The 18,650-nt window shown below is 40.7% G+C and overlaps 1 protein-coding gene across 7 annotated transcripts in view; it reads left to right on the top strand.

Annotated features, from left to right (window-relative positions):
* The first annotated feature begins 10,624 nt into the window (after positions 1-10,624).
* PKIA (cAMP-dependent protein kinase inhibitor alpha) overlaps positions 10,625-18,650 on the top strand; it is a 44,346-nt gene continuing 36,320 nt past the window's right edge. For 4 of the 7 annotated variants that reach the window (XM_042785974.1, XM_042785971.1, XM_042785972.1 and 1 more), the window contains exon 1: positions 10,625-11,096. The gene's annotated coding sequence lies outside the window, so the exon portion shown is untranslated. Of the gene's footprint in view, positions 11,097-11,826; positions 11,990-18,650 lie in introns of all 7 variants that reach the window. The other 3 variants (XM_042785975.1, XM_042785973.1, XM_042785969.1) reach the window with 2 other exon arrangements.

Raw genomic sequence — 18,650 nt, 5'->3', positions numbered from 1 at the left:
CCAGGAGTACTTCCTACTCTCTGCTGACTTTTAACCTGCTGACTGTAAAATGTTGTCCTTAATTTTTGTGAAACAGTAGTCTTGGTCTCCTCCCACTTCTTTTAGGGTGGCCTTTAAAGTAGCTTTCTTAATTCCTGTCTGTACCTTCCTAGAATCCTGTCCTGACTCTCCTTCTGTTGTCCTATCTCATATTTCAACCATGGCTCCATGGTCTCTCTTCAAAACATTGTTAAAATATGTTTGGGGTTTTTTTTTCCTATTTATCCATGCAATTAAAAATCTCATTTATGTTCTTATGAATTACCACAATGTCCTTTTTTGGCTTTGGCACATGCCCTGCTTGTAGAAAGTCAGAGCATTGTTACAATTAACTTGCTATCCCAACTCTTCGATTGCAGTGTTTATTTATGTACATTCCTATATTTGTGGTTTCACATGCAAACTTCTAGACCTGAGATGAGACATCTTCACAAGTCATCTCATTACCATCCATATTCCCTTTCTTTTTCTGATGTCTTTAAAAAATGAGTACTTAGGCTGTTTCTGTGTTATGATTATTGCATATTGTGGAAGACCAGCACTGAATTACCCAACTGTATCCTACTATCCAGTGTCTTGATCCTTTGAATGTAAGCTGCATATGAAAAACATCTTGTTTTGTAGCTCTTTTTGTATCGTTCCTGGCCTAATCAGATCCTGACCTAGGATCAAAGCTTTTTCATGTTATGGTAATTCGAATTACATTTTTAATTGACATTTCTAGCAAAATTCCAATTTCAAAAAGGAGGTAGTTTGGATTATGTGTACTGATTATATTCTATTCAAAGAATAATGAAAATTGTAGTGGCTTATGAAAATGAAGGGAGTAAAACTGAAACTTTGCACATCAGCTTCAGAGGTCTGCTTTAGTGAAACTAGAAGATACGTTTGGACTACAAATTGCAGGTTATAAGTCTGTGCTATACAGCTCCTTATCCACTTAATTAGTCTTTTATTGCCTTGAGATAGCTAGCATACACTGTCCAAAGGCTCTTTTCGCATGGAGCATGCTCTGCTGCTCCACTTTCTTGTAATTTGTTACTACCTCTGGAAGATACTGCTTGTGAGGATATTCAAGATTCATTTTATATAATTTTATCTGAGTATTCCTATCTCTACAAGTACAATGCAATTCCACACATCATAAAATGTCAGTATTCCACCTATTATACAATTTTATTTCCCCATTTATCACAATAATATCTGAGCTCATTCAAACAGCAACTAAACCTCTTACAAGTTCTTCCCTAGTAATCCTTTCTTTTTTGACTGGAGAAAAAATGTTTGCAGAAGGAGTTGTGAAGGTTGCACCTTTTATTCAGCTTTTGCTGAAATTCATACTATTTTTCCAGTCTCCTTTTTCTTCCCATCCTACAAAACAATATCCTATTAACCTATTGCTGAGAAAGTAATCTCCAAAAGATTGTTTCTTCTGTTTCATGACTGACACAGTTTTCTCTAGGAACATAAACAGACCCAAAGAAATCCACAATGACAACAGAGATTGACTTGAAAGTGAGATTCCTATGGAGGCACTGAGTTTGTGAGTGGGCAGGCGCAAGGAGCAGTTACAGAATTTTCCAATATACACTCAGAAATCAAACAGCAAAATTAAAACAAAAAAAATTGCAAGACAATTACTTTTTATAATACTATGCTTTGGTGGAAAAGATTCACTAGCACTGATACAGCATCACTAAAGTACTTGGTTTGGGAATTAATTATTTTTAAGCAGAACACCCCAATAGCAGAACTGCATTAATCAGAACCACTGACCGGCTTTGGGCACAGCACTTATCAGTAATGAATTTGCTTCAGCGAACAGACAGATGTCTTAACCAAAGCAAAAATATTCCTGAGGATGACTATCAACCAACTCAAACCCCAAATGTCTGGTGTCCTCACTGCACTAAAGTCAGGAAGAATTACACTTGTACAGGAAAAGTCAGGAGCAGGGTCATAAAGGAAAGTTTCAGTAGATGGTACCCCAAGAAAGAACTGAGAACTGCAAATGCCTTGAAAACCAGAACTGCATATGTTTAACTGCCACCTACTCACCAACATTTAAAAAACTACAAGCAACCCACAAGCTTCTGTTATTTAGAAAACTAAGATTAGCCACCATCCAAAATTGATTTTTTTTTTTTTTTTAATTCTGAAAATTTTTACCCAAGAATACTGAACAGAAAGGGATACAGAAAGGGAAACACAGAACAAATACAGAATCAAAATAGGCACACATCAGTTTTAGAAATTGCTTTAGACAAAGTTTTAGAGGTGCTGGCATGTTACTGAGAAATCTGCCTAAAACTTGACTCATGGGTGCTAGATTTGGGATTAGGAAAATATGTATTTTCTCTGGTCATACAGATAGAGTTCTCATGCTTCTTGGCTGGTTTTAACTGGCAGTGAATGATAACCTGAAGTATACAGGATCACTGTGGCACATTTTTGCTGTCAAATTCTCTATCTGAAAAGGCACCAGGTTTTAGCAGCTCTCACAGTCTTTGTGTCTCTCTTCCCTGTTATACACTGCAACTTTTGGTAGTAATTTTTTTTTTTTAATTTTTTTAAATTAAAGATCTCATCTGTGTTTCAAGATGTTGTCTGCTGCACTGGAAAATGAAGAGTGGAGAGGACAATCTTTCGGACAAATCTCTTTTTAGAGGTTTGTACATAACAATAAGCACCTGGACTCACTGACTTAAATGGGTTCCTCCACTAAAAAAAAAGAGGTGTGGAGAAAGAAATCTGAAAGAAAATCAGGATTAAAACTTAACAAAATTTTAAATCTGTATCAATGACAGTGAAAGAAATACAGGCTGTACATTAAATGCTAAATATGACTGCAGGCTGAACTCCTGGGAGTATTAGTAAGCCAGAAAGGCATCAAACTAAAAATGAAATGTGAACACTGCACACAGATATATACTGAGAATAGCCTATTATAGGAGTTACTCACCACTTTGGACTGGACTCTTTTACACTTGATTTTAACTTTATGATTTTTAACCATTTGACCTAAAAATTTCAGAATTGTGTGAGCTTCAAAATGTTCTTCATCGTAAGAAAATTGTTTTTTCCAAAAATTGACAGAGTAATTCCAACTAGAATAAAAAGAAATCTGATGAGCTCTCTTTAGTCCACATGCTCTGGATGAGGAACTGAACTAGCCACTCAGATTCAAACATATCCAGATCTTCAAGTCTGAAAACTACACATGCTCAGAGAGATCTGGGGAGTTTTAGCAACAACCACTTCTAAGATCCCACTCTCATAAAGCACTCTCCAAAGCAGAGTCAGTAGGACTTTTCATTAACTACTTACCTGGTACCAGCCCTGGAAACATGAAGTTTTCACCTCGTTTGTTCTCTTACAGACAACTATTTATCCGGCACTAGTTTGCATGGAAGATGAAGATACAAAGTTCAAATGTAAAGGAGACATGAATAAGCACAGGGTTCTGATAAGAGTACGTTGGCTCAGGCTTTTCGGGAAGAGATGAAGGGATATGGTGACAAGCCAAAATACCGTGTGGCGGTTGTGAAGAGATGAAGTGAGACTGAACTACAGAGCCTCTAATTTCTTCATTCCACCATATATTATCAGGAAACCCATGTTCTGGAGGGGAGCTATGTTGAACACTAACATAAAAGAATGAAAAACGACTAACATTTGTGGGGACTGGTATGAGAAATCTAAAGATGGTAATTAGGTTGAAGATCCAAGAGGATGAAAATAGGGAGTCAGAAGAGGGCATGAACAACATATGCCAAGATTCTCCAATTTTGCTTTTCCAGTATTGACAAATAGTTGTGGAATCAAAAGGTAAAGTACTACACATCACTTTAAAATCATAGCATCATATAATAGTTTGGATTGGAATGGACCTTTATGCATCATCTAGTCCAATCGTCCTCCTGTCTGGGCAGGGACAACTTTCACTAGATCACTAGATATCCATTCACATAAGTAAACATACTAAAGACCTATGTAGGCATCAGAATTGTAACATGACTATTTTTTTTTTCTTTAAAAAAATAGATTCTACATACTATATTTAAAAATGTGAAAACCTTAAGGTTGACAAGTCAAGCGCTCAGAAAACATTATGGCTAATTCCAGAATTGAGAATGCTAGTACAGTCTTAATTTCTCCCCTTAAGGCACATGCATTATAACAGCATTATATTATTATAAGCTATTTTTCCCACATGGAAAGATGCTTTATATTACGCTGTTACTAATGTATTTTTAAGCACAGAAAGTGCTACTATGGGACTATTATTCCTACAATGTTTAGAAAATTTATAAGCAAGCAATGAAGCTGATGGTGAAAAATAAGAAAACCCAAGCAAGTTGCTATTAAAACATTAAAAAAATCAGACCTCTTTGTAGTAAGACAGTGCTGGAAGCACTAAGGAAAAAAAAGGAAAACACATCTGTTCCCACTGCCGTCAGGAGGTTAAGGGCCAGGCTCTGCCCTTGTACATGCACAACTTCCATCACCTTCAGCTGAAACAACTTGTAACTTAGGGTAGAACTGGGTCTTGTGCATAGAAGTCAAAACACCATAGCAAGAGACAACAGTGTCATGAATTATCATCAGTGCATTTTGCAAGTACCTAACAATGTTCCACAAACTGAAACATTAAGAGTCTCTGCCTTGAAAACTTGAGTAGCCTAGCCTAAGAAAATATGCAACCAGCATTAAGAGGAGAATGCTGAGAAACACTGGCAGAGGCTGTCTGCATCCAGAGTTTGGTTATTCTAAACTCTTTACGAGTTCATATTAGTTGAAAATTCCTGCTGCTGAAGATTAGAAACTATAGTACAGAATGTAGCATGACTTCTTTGGTTTTTAACTCATACTCTTTTGAGAGTTATCAAGTAATCAATCAGAATTTACTTAATTATTCCCTCCCAAATGGTTTGGAAATTATTGCAGATACAGATCACTACTTTAAATATATTTTTTTCATGATGGTTTTAGTTATAAGAAAGTCTACTGTTGACATTGCTGTTCCTCTTGCAATGTTATTCTTCATCATCATGCTAGTTTGAACAAAATGTGTTAATACTGCAGTTTGAACAAAATGTGTTAATTTACTTAAAGGCATATCTATACATAGCAAGCTATAATGGCAATGAAAGAATAAGGAAAGAAAGAGTAAGGAACTGAAACACTGATCATGACATCTGCTGAAACAATACTTCCAACATCAACATTTTTAACTACTGTTGCTTCTTAGTAGAAAGCCAATAACAATTTTTATTTTGTGCATAGTTTTATTTGTGGGACCTAAAATTATTTCATCTCAATGGTGTCAGAGGGATCATACGGACATTCTTATTAAGAGGGATAACTAAAGGTTCTTATGATGCATTCTTGAACTGCATTTCAACATCAGTAAGACTGTTTTGATAACTAGTAGGGACTGCACATACTACATTCTCCATGGGAATTCTAAAATAGTGTTCAATATCTTATATTGCACTGCTGGTGACACATGGCAACTGTTTTTTTCTGTCATTTTTTGAATGCTGTATGGTGCTATGGTTTGGATTTGTGATCAAAACAGTGTTGATAACACAGAGATGTTTTAGTTATTGCTGAGCAGTGCTTATACAGCATCAAGGCCTTTTCTGCTCCTCACACCACCCCACCAGCAAGTGGGCTGGGGGTGCACAAGAAATTGATGGGGACACAGCTGGGACAGCTGATCCCAGCTGACTAAAGGGATATTCTGTACCACATTACGTTCTGATCAGCAATAAAAGCTGGGGAAAGAAGAAGGAAGGGAGGACATTTGTAGTGATGGCATTTGTCTCGAAGGAACGATTACACATGATGGAGCCCTGCTTTCCCGGAGATGGTTAAACACCTGCCTGCTGATGAGAAGTGGTGAATGAATTCCTTGTTTTGCTCTGCTTGCATGTGTGGCTTTTGCTTTACCTGTTAAACTGTCTTTATCTCAACCCTCACTTTTACCCTTTCAATTATCTTCCCCATCCCATTGCAGGGAGTTGCAAGCGAGTGGCTGTGCGGGGCTGAGCTGCCTACCTGGGCTAAACCACAGCAGTTCTCCACATAATATATGCCTTCATTAGTAAGACATCTTGTAAATCAGATCCCCTTTTACCAACGCTCGTGGTCTATGCCATTTTTACCACTGGTACCAAGCAAAGTGGTAAAAAAGCTAAGTCAACTCCAGGAGACATCATTTTATTAGGAACTTCCAGAAGATCCTAATGCTCATGAAAAGTCTTACATACTTTCTACAGAAGTATGTATATGTACATGTACATGTATATGTATCTGTGAGAAAGAGTATGATGAAGTATTTCCTAACAGGAGACCTTCAGAAAGTTCCCATAAGCTATTAAATACTGCTATACAACCTATGGCATAGATTTTTGACGCATTAGATTTGTTAGTAAAATTGAAATGAAAAGTACGTCCATGAGATTTTACCTTACTCTGTCTCTGAACATAGACCCAGAACTCATGAAATATACACACATTCGCCAAATTAAGAGACACTGAAATCAAATCCAGAGACAATGTATGAAGTGATCTTCTCCACTTCACTGTTAAAATTCACAGCTCATGTACACATGCAGACTTGTCCTGTTTACACACTTCCTACAAATTATTCTGTGGATGCACTTGATTCTTACCATTTGTTCTTATTTTTCAAATTAGCTCATGGCTGACCATATACTTATTATCTGGGCAGTTGGTCTAAGTGTTTTCAAGTCACTGGTTAATCACAAAGAAGAAATAGCTTTCTGTAAAACTATTTGTTACTTGTAGCCCACTTGATACTGAGAAGTGTCACCACAGCAAACTCAAAAAGGTTAGCAGAGATACAGCCAGGTCAACAAAAATTCCATATCTATACTAGCCTCGGTTGATATGTGACAAAAATACATTTTCATTTCTCAAAATTTATGACACCCCTAACTCAGAGTCATTCTATGATCATCTAATAGTTCTGAATTTTTCTTTCTTTTCCATTGTGATTCCCAGCTGATGAGTCTCTAGTGTTACATTTTTTGGCTTGTTTCCATTAAAACTTCATACTAGTTCTCTGATTTTACTCCTTCTCCAGTTAGTATGTTACTCTAAACATCCTGTATATTGGTAGTGTTTCATATCCAAATTTAATTTATTTGTACTAACCTGACAAGACTAATACTGAACATGATAAATAAAATCCAAGATTACTTTTTGAAATGCTGCCCCTAACCTTTCTCCAGAATAACATCTTGCCTTAACAGACAACTTTTTGCCGTCCTTCATATTCCTATAAACTTACACGTACACTGCACCTACCTTACACCTATCCCTATATTCTGCAATTTATCAGACAGGTTCCATAGTAAAAACATTCCTGACTTTCAGTGTTGCATGCTACCAAGAACTAGCTCATGTAATTGACATTTCCTAGGTCTCTTGTCATTTCTTAAATACTGATGCTGTGTGACAATCTCCAGGAATAGGATGCTACTTTTGACATACAAATATTTTTTGAGATTTTATACCATATTTGTTCCACTACATTTAGATGGAGATTTACTCCTCTGACTTGAACACACTGTTTCGGTTTTAATTTCACTGTGAAAACAATAACATCCATTTGTATATATTAATTAATTAATTGATTCATTCATTCATTCATTCATTCATTCATTCATTCATTCATTCCCCCTTCCCTGTTTTTCCTTTGTTCCACTCTTTACTCCAGCCAGCAATTATCAGGAAAGCAAAGTATTCCGTTTGAGGGAGAGAGACTAGATTTTTCACCCCATCCTCGCTAAAAAAGAGCTCAACTTCTTCATCTCAGAATTTCTTTACATTTTTACAAGTGATGTATCTCTTACTATTTATCATTTTTTATCACAATCTAATATAATTTGAATGTTGGCAAATCTTTTGCTATTTCTAACCTCTAAGCCACAACTTTCTATTCATTTGGTGGTTGACAGACTACTTCTAATATCTTGTTTGAAGTCAGCCCCTTTGCAATTAAGCCTGGTGTTCTTCCTTATACATTGTTCTTCTCGCTTATTAAAGAAATTTCAAAGCTTTCACCATATTCAGCTGTTCAACTGATTTCACTAACTAGTTCCGTCTATCTTCCCTACAGCATATGCTCTTAAAGCTGAAATGCTTAGATTTCAACCAATTTGTATTTCTACTTGCATTTAGTTTAACCTGATGGAATCCATGATTACTAAAATCAAGATTATATTCTCTGAGTAGAACAAGCTCTCTGAATGTCGCTAAATGATGCACACCTATATGTCTTTCTACTAAAATCAAATTATATAGCTGTCTCGCCCATGTGGCCTTCCCTTTTTTTGTAATTATGTATATTGAATAGTACAAATCAATACTCTCGGGCCAGGAGTATTTACTTCTTTTGACTCCGGAATTTACTTTTTTACAGATCAAGGATTTTCCAGTAGACTAATCATTTAATGGATTGTGTTAAGAGTTGCTAAACCATACAGCCCAATGGACGAGAGGCTGACATGGCTCCATTTTCCTAGGCCTAGTCAGTAGCAAGTCTGAGCCCATATTCCTAATAGGCGCACACACACACAAAATGTATACACAAATATATATATAAATATGAATGTGGCCAACCACACATATCAACATAGACACAAGCACTCAAGCAAACACCAGTGGCATGAACGGTGCAATCCTGTTCTCCTCTCTGGCATGGGCCCCTATGACCTGAGGTGTGACTCTTGCTGCTGGCACTTCCATCCCATACACACACAGAGAACAGGGAGTCCTCTCACCCAGTAGAAGAGTTAGAAACAGAGTTTACTGAGGAGATGGGAGAGACTGTGCTGATCAGGCACAGGGCGTAGCCAGACAAGCGTAGTGACCAGCAGCCTGTATACACAGGACTAGTCCTATTTACCTCCTCATCCCACTATTTTCCCATACTTGTTCATTCCCACATCACCTTGATCCCCTCCTTTCCCCACTTTTGGTTCTTGCACTAAATAACCCATAAGCAGCCTTGTACAATCCCCAAATGCTCTTCCTATTATGCATCCCATAATGTGTCCTGTACCCCTAGGCAATAACCCCCTCAATCTGTGAGGCGACGTATAGGGCTTTTTGGTTGACTGCTGGGTGGCCCACCCACCCCCTCAAGCCCCGTGGGGCTGAGGCTCCCCTGGAACAGCCCTGGAAGTACTGGGCAGGGGTCCCCTTTCTCTGACCCAGTTATTGGGGCTCCCCTGCCTGCCCACGTGTCCCTGAGCTCCTCTCTGTATGTGGAGATGAGCCTTTAATCACTTAACCTAACGCACAGTAAACGGGGATTAAATATCACTGTTGAAATGCTGCCAGTGCCGCACATTCAGGTCTGGTAGAAGGGGTTCAAGGCAGGGAGTAAAGAGGAGCAGCCCAAAATTAGTGCAACCGTAGGACTGCACAGGTACAGGTAATCAAATCAAAGACACTGGCACAGTTAAAAGCCTTGCCACAACCCCTATGAAAATAATCACAGTGAATGTCCAAATGAGAGCTCAGAGTTTTTCTATTTCATCTGAGAGACAGAGATTAAAATCTTTACATTAATGAAATTCCTCTCCCCTTTTCTGCTTTCCTCTACCACTACAGACAACCTTCCTACCTACACCCAAGCTACCGAAGCAGCTCTTCTCCTGCATCAGACCTCACCACCATGAAAAACATCAACATTTCCAACTCGGGTTTACTCCAAAACCTTGCTGAGGCACCACTTGGCTACCACAGGTCAAAAGAGCAGGTGTGGTGCCGTGGAAACACCTGTGCTCACAACATTTGTGTTCTCCTGGGATCTCGTCCAGCAGGACTTTTCTTGACCAGACACAGCCCTGCCTTGCTCGTGAAATACAAAGTGCTCTCAGACTACGATGATTTGGTGACGTGCGTTATCGATCTGAACTGGACCGCCTGGTGTTATTTATGCAGCAACATAATGTGCTTGTCCTCCACACGGGATGGGCCCGTGGGACTGTAAACTGTGACAGGAATCCAGCCTTCTTTATGAGCCTGTCAGTTAGCCAGTACGTGCACAGCACTCTGTATGGAACAAAAATAGACATGCTGCCTACTGGTGGATCTTAAAAATATCAGGACGCCCTTGGTAAGGCAGAAGTGTGTCCCGGCGACCTTGAGCGCCGTGCCTTTGCTCTGCTCTCCCCCCTCGAGGCCCAGAACAAGGGCCGCCGGCAAAGAAACTCCCCCCTCCACCCCGTAAACTGCCGCATTTTTCAGGGGCACAGGCCGCGCAGCGCCTGGCGCGCCCTGAGGCCGGGAGAGGAGGGGGCGAGCTGGGCGCCCCCACACCAACAGGAGGGATTACAGCGGGTTTTCCTTCAACACAGACACACGCAAAGTTCTCCCGCAGGGAGGCTCTCCCCTGGCTCCGGCCTCGCAGCGGTGCGGGAGCCTGCCCTCCCCCGTTCCCCGCCGCTTGGCCCGGTACGGCCGGGCGGCGAGGCCCCCTCGGCGGCGGTTGGGGCGGGAGCGCCGCGCTCCGCACCGCCCCGCTGAGGGGACTCCCGAGAGGGGACGCGGCGCGGGGCGGAGCGGCCCATCCTGCCGCCGTGCCCGGGGAGGGTCCCCCCGGCCCGCAGCCGCGCCGCCGGGGGAACGCGAAGCCCCTCGCTGCCCCCCACCCCGGGACAGCGCGGGGGTGCGCGGTGCCGCGCGAGTCCCGGCCCCTCGGGGGGACGGGGCGGAGCGCCAGCGCCCCGCGGGACTCGGGCGGCGGGGCCGTCTCCCCCCTCCGCAGCGGGAGCGGAGTGCGGCGGCCCGGGGAAGGGGCGGGGAGGATGACTTCATGCCGCCGGAGCGCCGTGAATTTAGGAGCAGCTGCCGCCGCCGCCGCCGCCGGGATGTGGGGCTGAAGTGACAGCGGGAGCCGAGGGAGGGGCAGCGCCGGGCACCCCGCTCCGCTGAGCGCAGGGGCTGCGGGCCGCCACGGGCAGCCGTCTGCGGGGGGGGAGAGAGGAAGATGCGCTGAGCCGGTCGCTGGGAAGGTGAGCGGGAGCTGCCGGGCGGGCGGGCGCTGCGGCGCTTCGCCGGCTGCCGGCGCCGCTGGCTGCCGGCTGGGAGCGCGGGGGAGGCCGGGCTGGCGGCCCGGGGAGCAGCCGCCGTGCTGCGGGCGCGCCGGGCAGGGTCTGGAGCTGCGCTTGTAAGCCTTTGGCGTCCTCCTCCTTCCTCCCGCGGCCGTCCCCTCCAAAAGCGGAACGGCTGCCCTCTCGGGAGCGCCGCGGTGCTGCGCTTTATCTCGTGTTGCCAGGATGTGCGGTGGCTCCGTGCCAGCGCTCTGCCCAGCAGCCCGGGCTGGTTGCTTTACCCTTGTCGGGAGGGATGCCCTGGCGTGGAGGGGGGGCGCGTTTTGCCTGCGGCGCGGCAGGGGACGGGCGCGGGAGCGGGGAGGGCTGGGGGGCTCCGCGGCAGGTGCGGGACGGCGGCGCCGGGCTTCCCCCGGCGCTCTCCGGTGCGATGTGCGTCCCTCGGGTGACGGGGAAGACATCTTAGGGCAGAAGGGCTTCAGGGGGACAGAGGCTAAAAAGGATGTCGTCTCATTTACGTTCCTGGATTTGGAAGCCGCCTCGCTGGGAACTGGAGGGAGTGTAGAAGTTGGGACAACCAGGCCTGGTACCAAAATGGATTCTTTTGAGGGGGGGGCGACGACGACGATGACGACGGCGACACTTCTGTCCATGTTTTTTTTTTTTTCCTTTTTCCATTTTTATCACATAGCACGAGGTTTGGGACAAACAACAGAGCAGCAAAATTCAAATGCCTTTGTATGCTAAGCGGAAGAATTAGTGAGTTGCTCTTCCATCATATCACCTGTAGAAGTGGAAAAGCAAAAGTACATGCAGCATTGTAACTTGGCCGTTGGCACTGTACACTGTTTGTGGTACGTACACAGGTCTTGACGTTAGATGAATGCTCTTTTGGAATTGAGTGGAAGGGAAAAATCTGCCTGGCCTATGGCTCTGTCTGATATGTCGGTGACTTCGGGGTTTGTTTTTCCTTTGTTCTGCTCTAAAAAAGGTGGCTCTAAAGCAGGCATGTCAATACAGGAGACTAGGGTGGGCATGCAGAGGCAGATCACTAGAATGAGCACTATCTGCATGTAGTGATGGTTAATGGCTCTCTGTGGTTTGGTTTGGAAGCGAAAGCAATGATTGCGCCTCTGGGAAGAAAAGGAAAGGGTATTAATCTGTTCTTAATGAAAAAAAGGAAGCAGGATGTTGGAAGCTGAAGGTTATTTTGTTCAACGTCTATTTACTTGTATGTTCATCTTAAAGGATCCTGTTATCCCGTGTGCTCACAGAGCAGCTCACACAGTTGCGGGATCCCAGTTTTGGTTGAGGCCTCTGGTCATGGTGCTGGAGTGATAGGAGTAATAGGGAGGTAACAGGCAGTTGCTTGGTCTGATGCTGTTATTTCTGGGAAGGTGTTTATATACGTGTATTTTCCTCGGTACTGTTGCTGGGTAAGCAGAAGGCGAGTGATGGCTACAGGGACAGGAAACGTGTATAAAAGACAACTGAGGCTTCACAAGGCTGAAACAGAGTGACTGGTGAATTGCAGTGTCAGAAATCAGTTCAACTGATAAATCTTTGCTCTGAAGAACAGTCATCAACTATGACCCTCATATAATCTTGTTCTTTTTATGTACTCTGTGGCACCACAGCATTTCAAGATATATATAAAACAAAAAATCTAATTCCATCAAACCCATATCTTTCGTCTACCAAACATTTACTTTGTTCCTGTAAAACATTTGGGAGTCTGAGTTAGGACATCTCTACTGTTTTTTCCTTGCCAGAAAAGAGCAGAGCTGGCTGTCTCAGCAGTTGCAATTTTGTAGTCATTTTCTGATTTCTCCCCTAATTGACTTTGGCAGGAAAAAGAAACCATGTAGCTGAGTTCAAAGACTTCTCATAGTAGTCCACCCCTTTTATATAAAGTCAATTTCTTCACTGAAGAGAGCTTCAAGTAATGGTCTCCCATTCTGTTGTTGCAAATACAGGGTAGTATGGGTATTCACTAATGTTGACACAATGTTATCACAGTAAATTTGGCTGTTTGTGCTTCCTAGCAAATCTAAATAATGTTTCACAAGAAAAACAATGCGGTGGCAGGGATGAAGTCGTAGTTGGCTAAGAGCCATACATTATTGTAGATGTGAATGTACATCTGATTGGTCTGACACAGAAGACTTGAACCTAATAACTAATTATCAGTGTGAATATAGTCCAATGGTGTAACTGATGTAAATCCACTTCCTACAGACTTCTCTCCCAGAACTCCTCTTCTTCCTTCTGTTACAGTAACTTCCATACCTCTGCCAAGCAAAGAAAAACATCTTTATTGTGGTTGATCTGGGTCAACAGCCCTGCTGACTGGAAGAACAGCCTAGTTGGCCAGCAGGTTGATGCCAGACAGACTGGGTAGCAGCTGAGATTTAGCTGCCTTTTCCTCAGAGGGTCTGCTATTTTGGAACTCTTTGTCTGGGTTAGTTCTTCAATTTTGTAAGAGCTTAATTATCTTTGAGATTTCTAGGCCACAGTCAGCCTTTGAACCAGCAGGTTCATTTGATCAAATTTATGAGTGGGGGCCAGATGGGTATGTTTGCATAAGGCTTGTTTCCTTAGGAGAACAAACTGGAAAACCCAGTAACCTTGAATGCACTTGAAGTTGCAGAGGTTTTATTTCACTTGTGGCCCTTTCCAAGGGCTGAAATGAAACAGTTCAGTTAATGTATTTTTTACTATTATGAGAATCTTTAAAGCTGATGTTTCTAAGTGCTGTTTGAACTAAATGAAATAACCACATTCCAGAGCAAGCATGTAATTTTTCAGTTATGTTATTACTAGGCTTTGAGTGGGATTATTTTCCCCAAATTAAGAATTCCTTAAAGGAAGGCTCAAGCAAGATGTGAGTGGACAGATATTATACAGTGAATTTAAGACTATGTACTTTAGCATGTGCAAACAACCAAGAGTATTTTATCGGTAGTGATACCATTTTTTCTTCTACAGAACAAATGTATTGACACTTTCCAAATGCATGCCCTTTATGTTCAGTAGCTAACACTTCTAGGTGAGAAAAGATTTCCACCTGAGAAATAAAAGCATAAACTTAAACTTCATCTCCTACTATGTAAATGGACTTCATGTTCAACTCTAATTATTGTCAGCTGAAGATCTTTATGTGAGTGGACAGTCAACTGCAAAGGTACCAATTGTTAAGGAGAACTAAGAGTTTTATCCATTTAAAATATGTTAGTGGTGGGAAAAAGACAGACATTAAATATTTTTTTATCTTGAATTTGACCTAATCAAGTAAGTCAGTTCATCGCAACCCAGGTAACGAGCTCCTGAGTTTAATATCTGAAATATGGAGATAGAAGTGAAGAGTATGTATGCTTCTTGCAAAAGCAAGCTGGTTTAAGCCTTTCTGTTGAACTGGACTGTATATGACAGCGACACAGGCATGAAACCATTTATTAGTTTCCTGATGCACTGAAAGGCTAGTTTTGAGAAAGTCTTCATAATGTTTACTTTTACAAAATGGCTCAATTAAAACAATATTATAAAAGAAAGGATCTGATGGTACAAGTACTGTGCGCCTCCAGTATATATCCCTATCTTTAAATATAAACAGAGGAGAAAGCAGCACAAAAGACACTCTCATAGGAGAGTTGGTGCAAATGTCCCAGTCAAATGCCAGATCAAATAATTTATTTTTTCTTCCTTTAATTCTTATGGTAGAACCAATATGATATGATAGTTATTCTCCCTAGCATACTGAAGATACGCTGCATTTCTGAGCTTCGTCACATTTCTGCAGTGGTAAAATGATTCCAGGGTATCTCTGCCCTTTTTCCCTGGGTGAACCAAGTATAAAACATGAACCCTGCAGAAGAGCCACAGTGGAAGAATTTCCATGTCAGTTAGGGTGTAGTTGTCTCTAGTAGAATTTCTTTTGTTTTCTAACCTTTATTAAAATCGGCTACATTGATGTTCTTTGGCTTTACAGGACTCATTAACCTGTCCTATGTTCAGAAGTTCTTTAAAGCAACTGTCTGGTCTTTACACAGTTGTGCATCCCTTTCTGCACTAGTGTCCCAGTGATTCATCAGCTGTGATAGGCAAATAGGTCTAACTCCAACATATAATTTTAGTTTCTCTTACTTCGACTGCTTTTTTTTGTCACATCTTTGTTCTAGCAACTGTTCCAAAAGACCCAAAGGTATATCAAAGTTATCTTGGCAGCTGTTAGCTAGCCTGTAAAATGTGCTGCAGCTTTAATGAGATCATATACATCTTATTATATCTATATAATTATATGTATTATATAATATATATATTTGCTAACTATTCACTCATTTGCCTCCTACCTCCTACAGAATTTCCACTTACACATATGGTGAGCACATAACTGTGGTGAAACGATCTCACCACCTGTTGTTTTAAAATAGCACAGATGCTTATTAATGGTCCTTCCGTGATACTGTTTATAGTACATGTTAAACCTCACTTAAAATACTGTGGATCATATTGGTAAAAGATATTATTACTTCAGCAGCAGCCTTAAATTAGTTCCTGTTCAGCATCTCTACTTGTTGATTTTCATAGGTAGAAGAGAGGTAAACTTCACAGGAGAGTCAAAGGTATGATGCTTAATGAGAAAGCTGCCAGTGAATCCTGTACAAGGTGTTCTGTGAAAATGACTGCTGCTATTTGGATAGCTGATCCACCTGAAGAACTGCAGAAAGTATGAGTGCACAGATTCTCTACAGTCAGAAGTCTTGAGCTCAGCTGAAGTGAACTCCTTCAGGCCAAGGCTCAAAAGCAGAGTTTTCACACTTCAAAGCAAGGGAAAGTAAAGAAGAGCAGAACTTGAGCCTTGATTAAGAGTGTCTCCCTACGTGTTTTTTTCCATGGAAAAATCTGTTCTAAACTCACTAAATTTAGGTAAACAAATGGTTCATCAATTGCCTGTTTTATTTGTCCAATCTAGTGAGTGACTTGGATCGTCTGTCTAATATTTCTGGTCTGTAACTCTCTAGATTTGTCTTCGAAATTTTTTTTTTTTTTTTTTTTTGTCTAACCTGGTCAAAGTAGAAACTAAAAATGTATCTCTACTTTGAAATCACTTATCCATAAGTGGACCAAGAAAAATTCTTGATGTTAAGTGGCAGTTCACTGTCATTCTCACTTCACTGAAATGTAAATTTAAAAGGGCAATCAGGATAAACAGACTGCTACTTTCAAACTTCCCAAGGTGCTTGCTTGAGGCACAGAAAGTTCTTAATATCTTCATGTTGCTAGTGAATTCCAAGAAAACACTATTATACACTGCAAAAAATATATAACAAAAAAAAAAATAAATGAAAGATGTGTCTTATTTAAGTTTAGCAGAAGCTTTTAGGAACTATAGGGCAAGTGTCTAATTCTTTTATGTGTGATTTTTTTTTTTTAATGAAATACATATGGAGACTTTTTATTTCTTTCCTGTGGTGCATGACAGATGGCATTAGTTGGGTTTAGTATAGATAGTGAATTAAAAAATAGTTGCTCATACTAGAACAGTGACTGTTAGATGCCTGTTCAAACTGTATAGGATGGACCAAAATCTCTTCTTATTCAGAAAAGCTGAGTGGCATATCATTATAGGTGTAGCCAGTAAGAATATATATCTGCTATTAAAATAAGACCAGTGACAAAATTCCAGTAAAGGATCCTTAGAGAACTAATGCATAAATTAAATGGAGTAATCATCTTTTGATACAGTCTCCCAGTGTTTGGTGCTCATCATTGATTAGGAGTTTCTGTGAGCATAAAGTAATGTTTGCACTATTATGTTTAATCGCAGTGGGTATCGTGTCCTCACTGCATGTGTTTGGCTGATCTGATTTGTATTTTCTGCTTCCACGCTATCCTTTGGCAGTTATATGATTCAGTGCATATAGATTGTAAGGAAGTAAGTCTCTTTGCTTTGCCTTAAAATTTGTTGCCTAATGTTTTAATTGGGGGCCCTTTTAATTGTCATGAAGTGAGAAATATTAAACAATTGTTTTCTCTTCAGTTTCTTACAAGTCCTGATTTCACATATCTATCACATTCTCTTTTTCCTCAAGAACAGAGTCATCTTGGTCTATTTACTCTTTCTGCATATGTAGACTCTGTTCCATACCAGATTCATTCTTTGTCACTTTTTTTATATGCTTCATGCAAATTTATTTCTGATATGCAATGGTCAGGACTTAGGAACTCTGTTTAGTAGCATGAAAATTTCTATTTCTGTTCCACTCCTTTCCCAGTTTTCTTTTACTATGAATATTTTTCCAGTTACTAATTATATGTCTCATTTGGACCGATCTCTTGTGTCCCTTCTAGGTTCATTTTCATTGTAGGATCAGTACAATAATATGTTTTTATGACTGGAAGGAACTGGTGCCATTAGCAGGAGACATAAAAGTTGATAGCTGAATATCAAAAATGTGTATTTTAAATGTAAGAAAGAACAAACTGTAGTGTATAGCCTTATAGAGCAAGAGAGATTCAGTCATAAACCCTTCCTTTGTTTTGTGTTACTCTTGTTTTAAAATAGTGGGATGATGGCAGCTTTATTGATTTGGGCTAATGTTTGTGAGCTCAGACATGGCAAGCAGAAAATAAAAGAGAATAGGATTCATTAATGCTTATAAGAATCGGAGCATGTGAAAAAAAAATCAGACTCTAAAAGGCAGGCATAATGTGAAACACTTCATTAAAAAACAAAACAAAACAAAACAAAAACACCCCCAAAAAGCCCAAACCAACAAAAAACTGAAAATGGACTGCTGCAGTTTTAGTAACTGTTATTTGTAAGGTCTAATGGAATCAAGGTGTGATAAGAGATGTGAACGGAATATGCATGAATATAGAATCTGTATGACTTGAGAAAGAGACATAGCTTACCAAAATTGATTACAGCATGATTTAAAAGGCTAAGGAAACCACAGCTTTTTGCCAGTGAAGTATGTCCGTTTTATCATATATTTGTTTATATATAGGCTACTAATGTTTACATTCAGTTCTTAGACAAACACCAAAAATTTTTCCAAGCAGAATATTTATCCTGAATAGGAAGTCCTCTAAGTTATTCTGAATAGCTAGTGGCCTTGTTGAACACTTTTTTTTCTTTTTTTTTTTTTTTTTTAAAATGTGTTTATTTGCCTGTGGGGAGTTCAGGTGTTGATGTGTTGAATGGCAGCTATAATATTATGAGGTAGTAAAGAATTGTATAATACCACTGTCATTCACTCTGAGTGACAATGTGCAAAAATAATGCCACCACCTCTATATATCCTTTTAGAGTGAAATTTTTGTATCTGTACCAAATGTGGTACAACTAGGGACTGACCGGGGCAATGACAATACACTCTTGAATTTTACAAAAGCAAAACCACTGATAAATGGTGAGAAACAGGTGCAAAGACTTTGCCTATCCCCAACACACAGACAGAGCATCTTTAGAACAAATGAAGTTTGAATGGGTATTTATAGATGAACATGATA

The sequence above is a fragment of the Tyto alba genome, unplaced genomic scaffold (genome assembly GCF_018691265.1).
Source record: "Tyto alba isolate M040663 unplaced genomic scaffold, T.alba_DEE_v4.0 Super-Scaffold_9, whole genome shotgun sequence".
Taxonomy (NCBI): Eukaryota; Metazoa; Chordata; class Aves; order Strigiformes; family Tytonidae; genus Tyto; species Tyto alba.
This window is presented reverse-complemented; position numbering and strand designations above follow the sequence as displayed.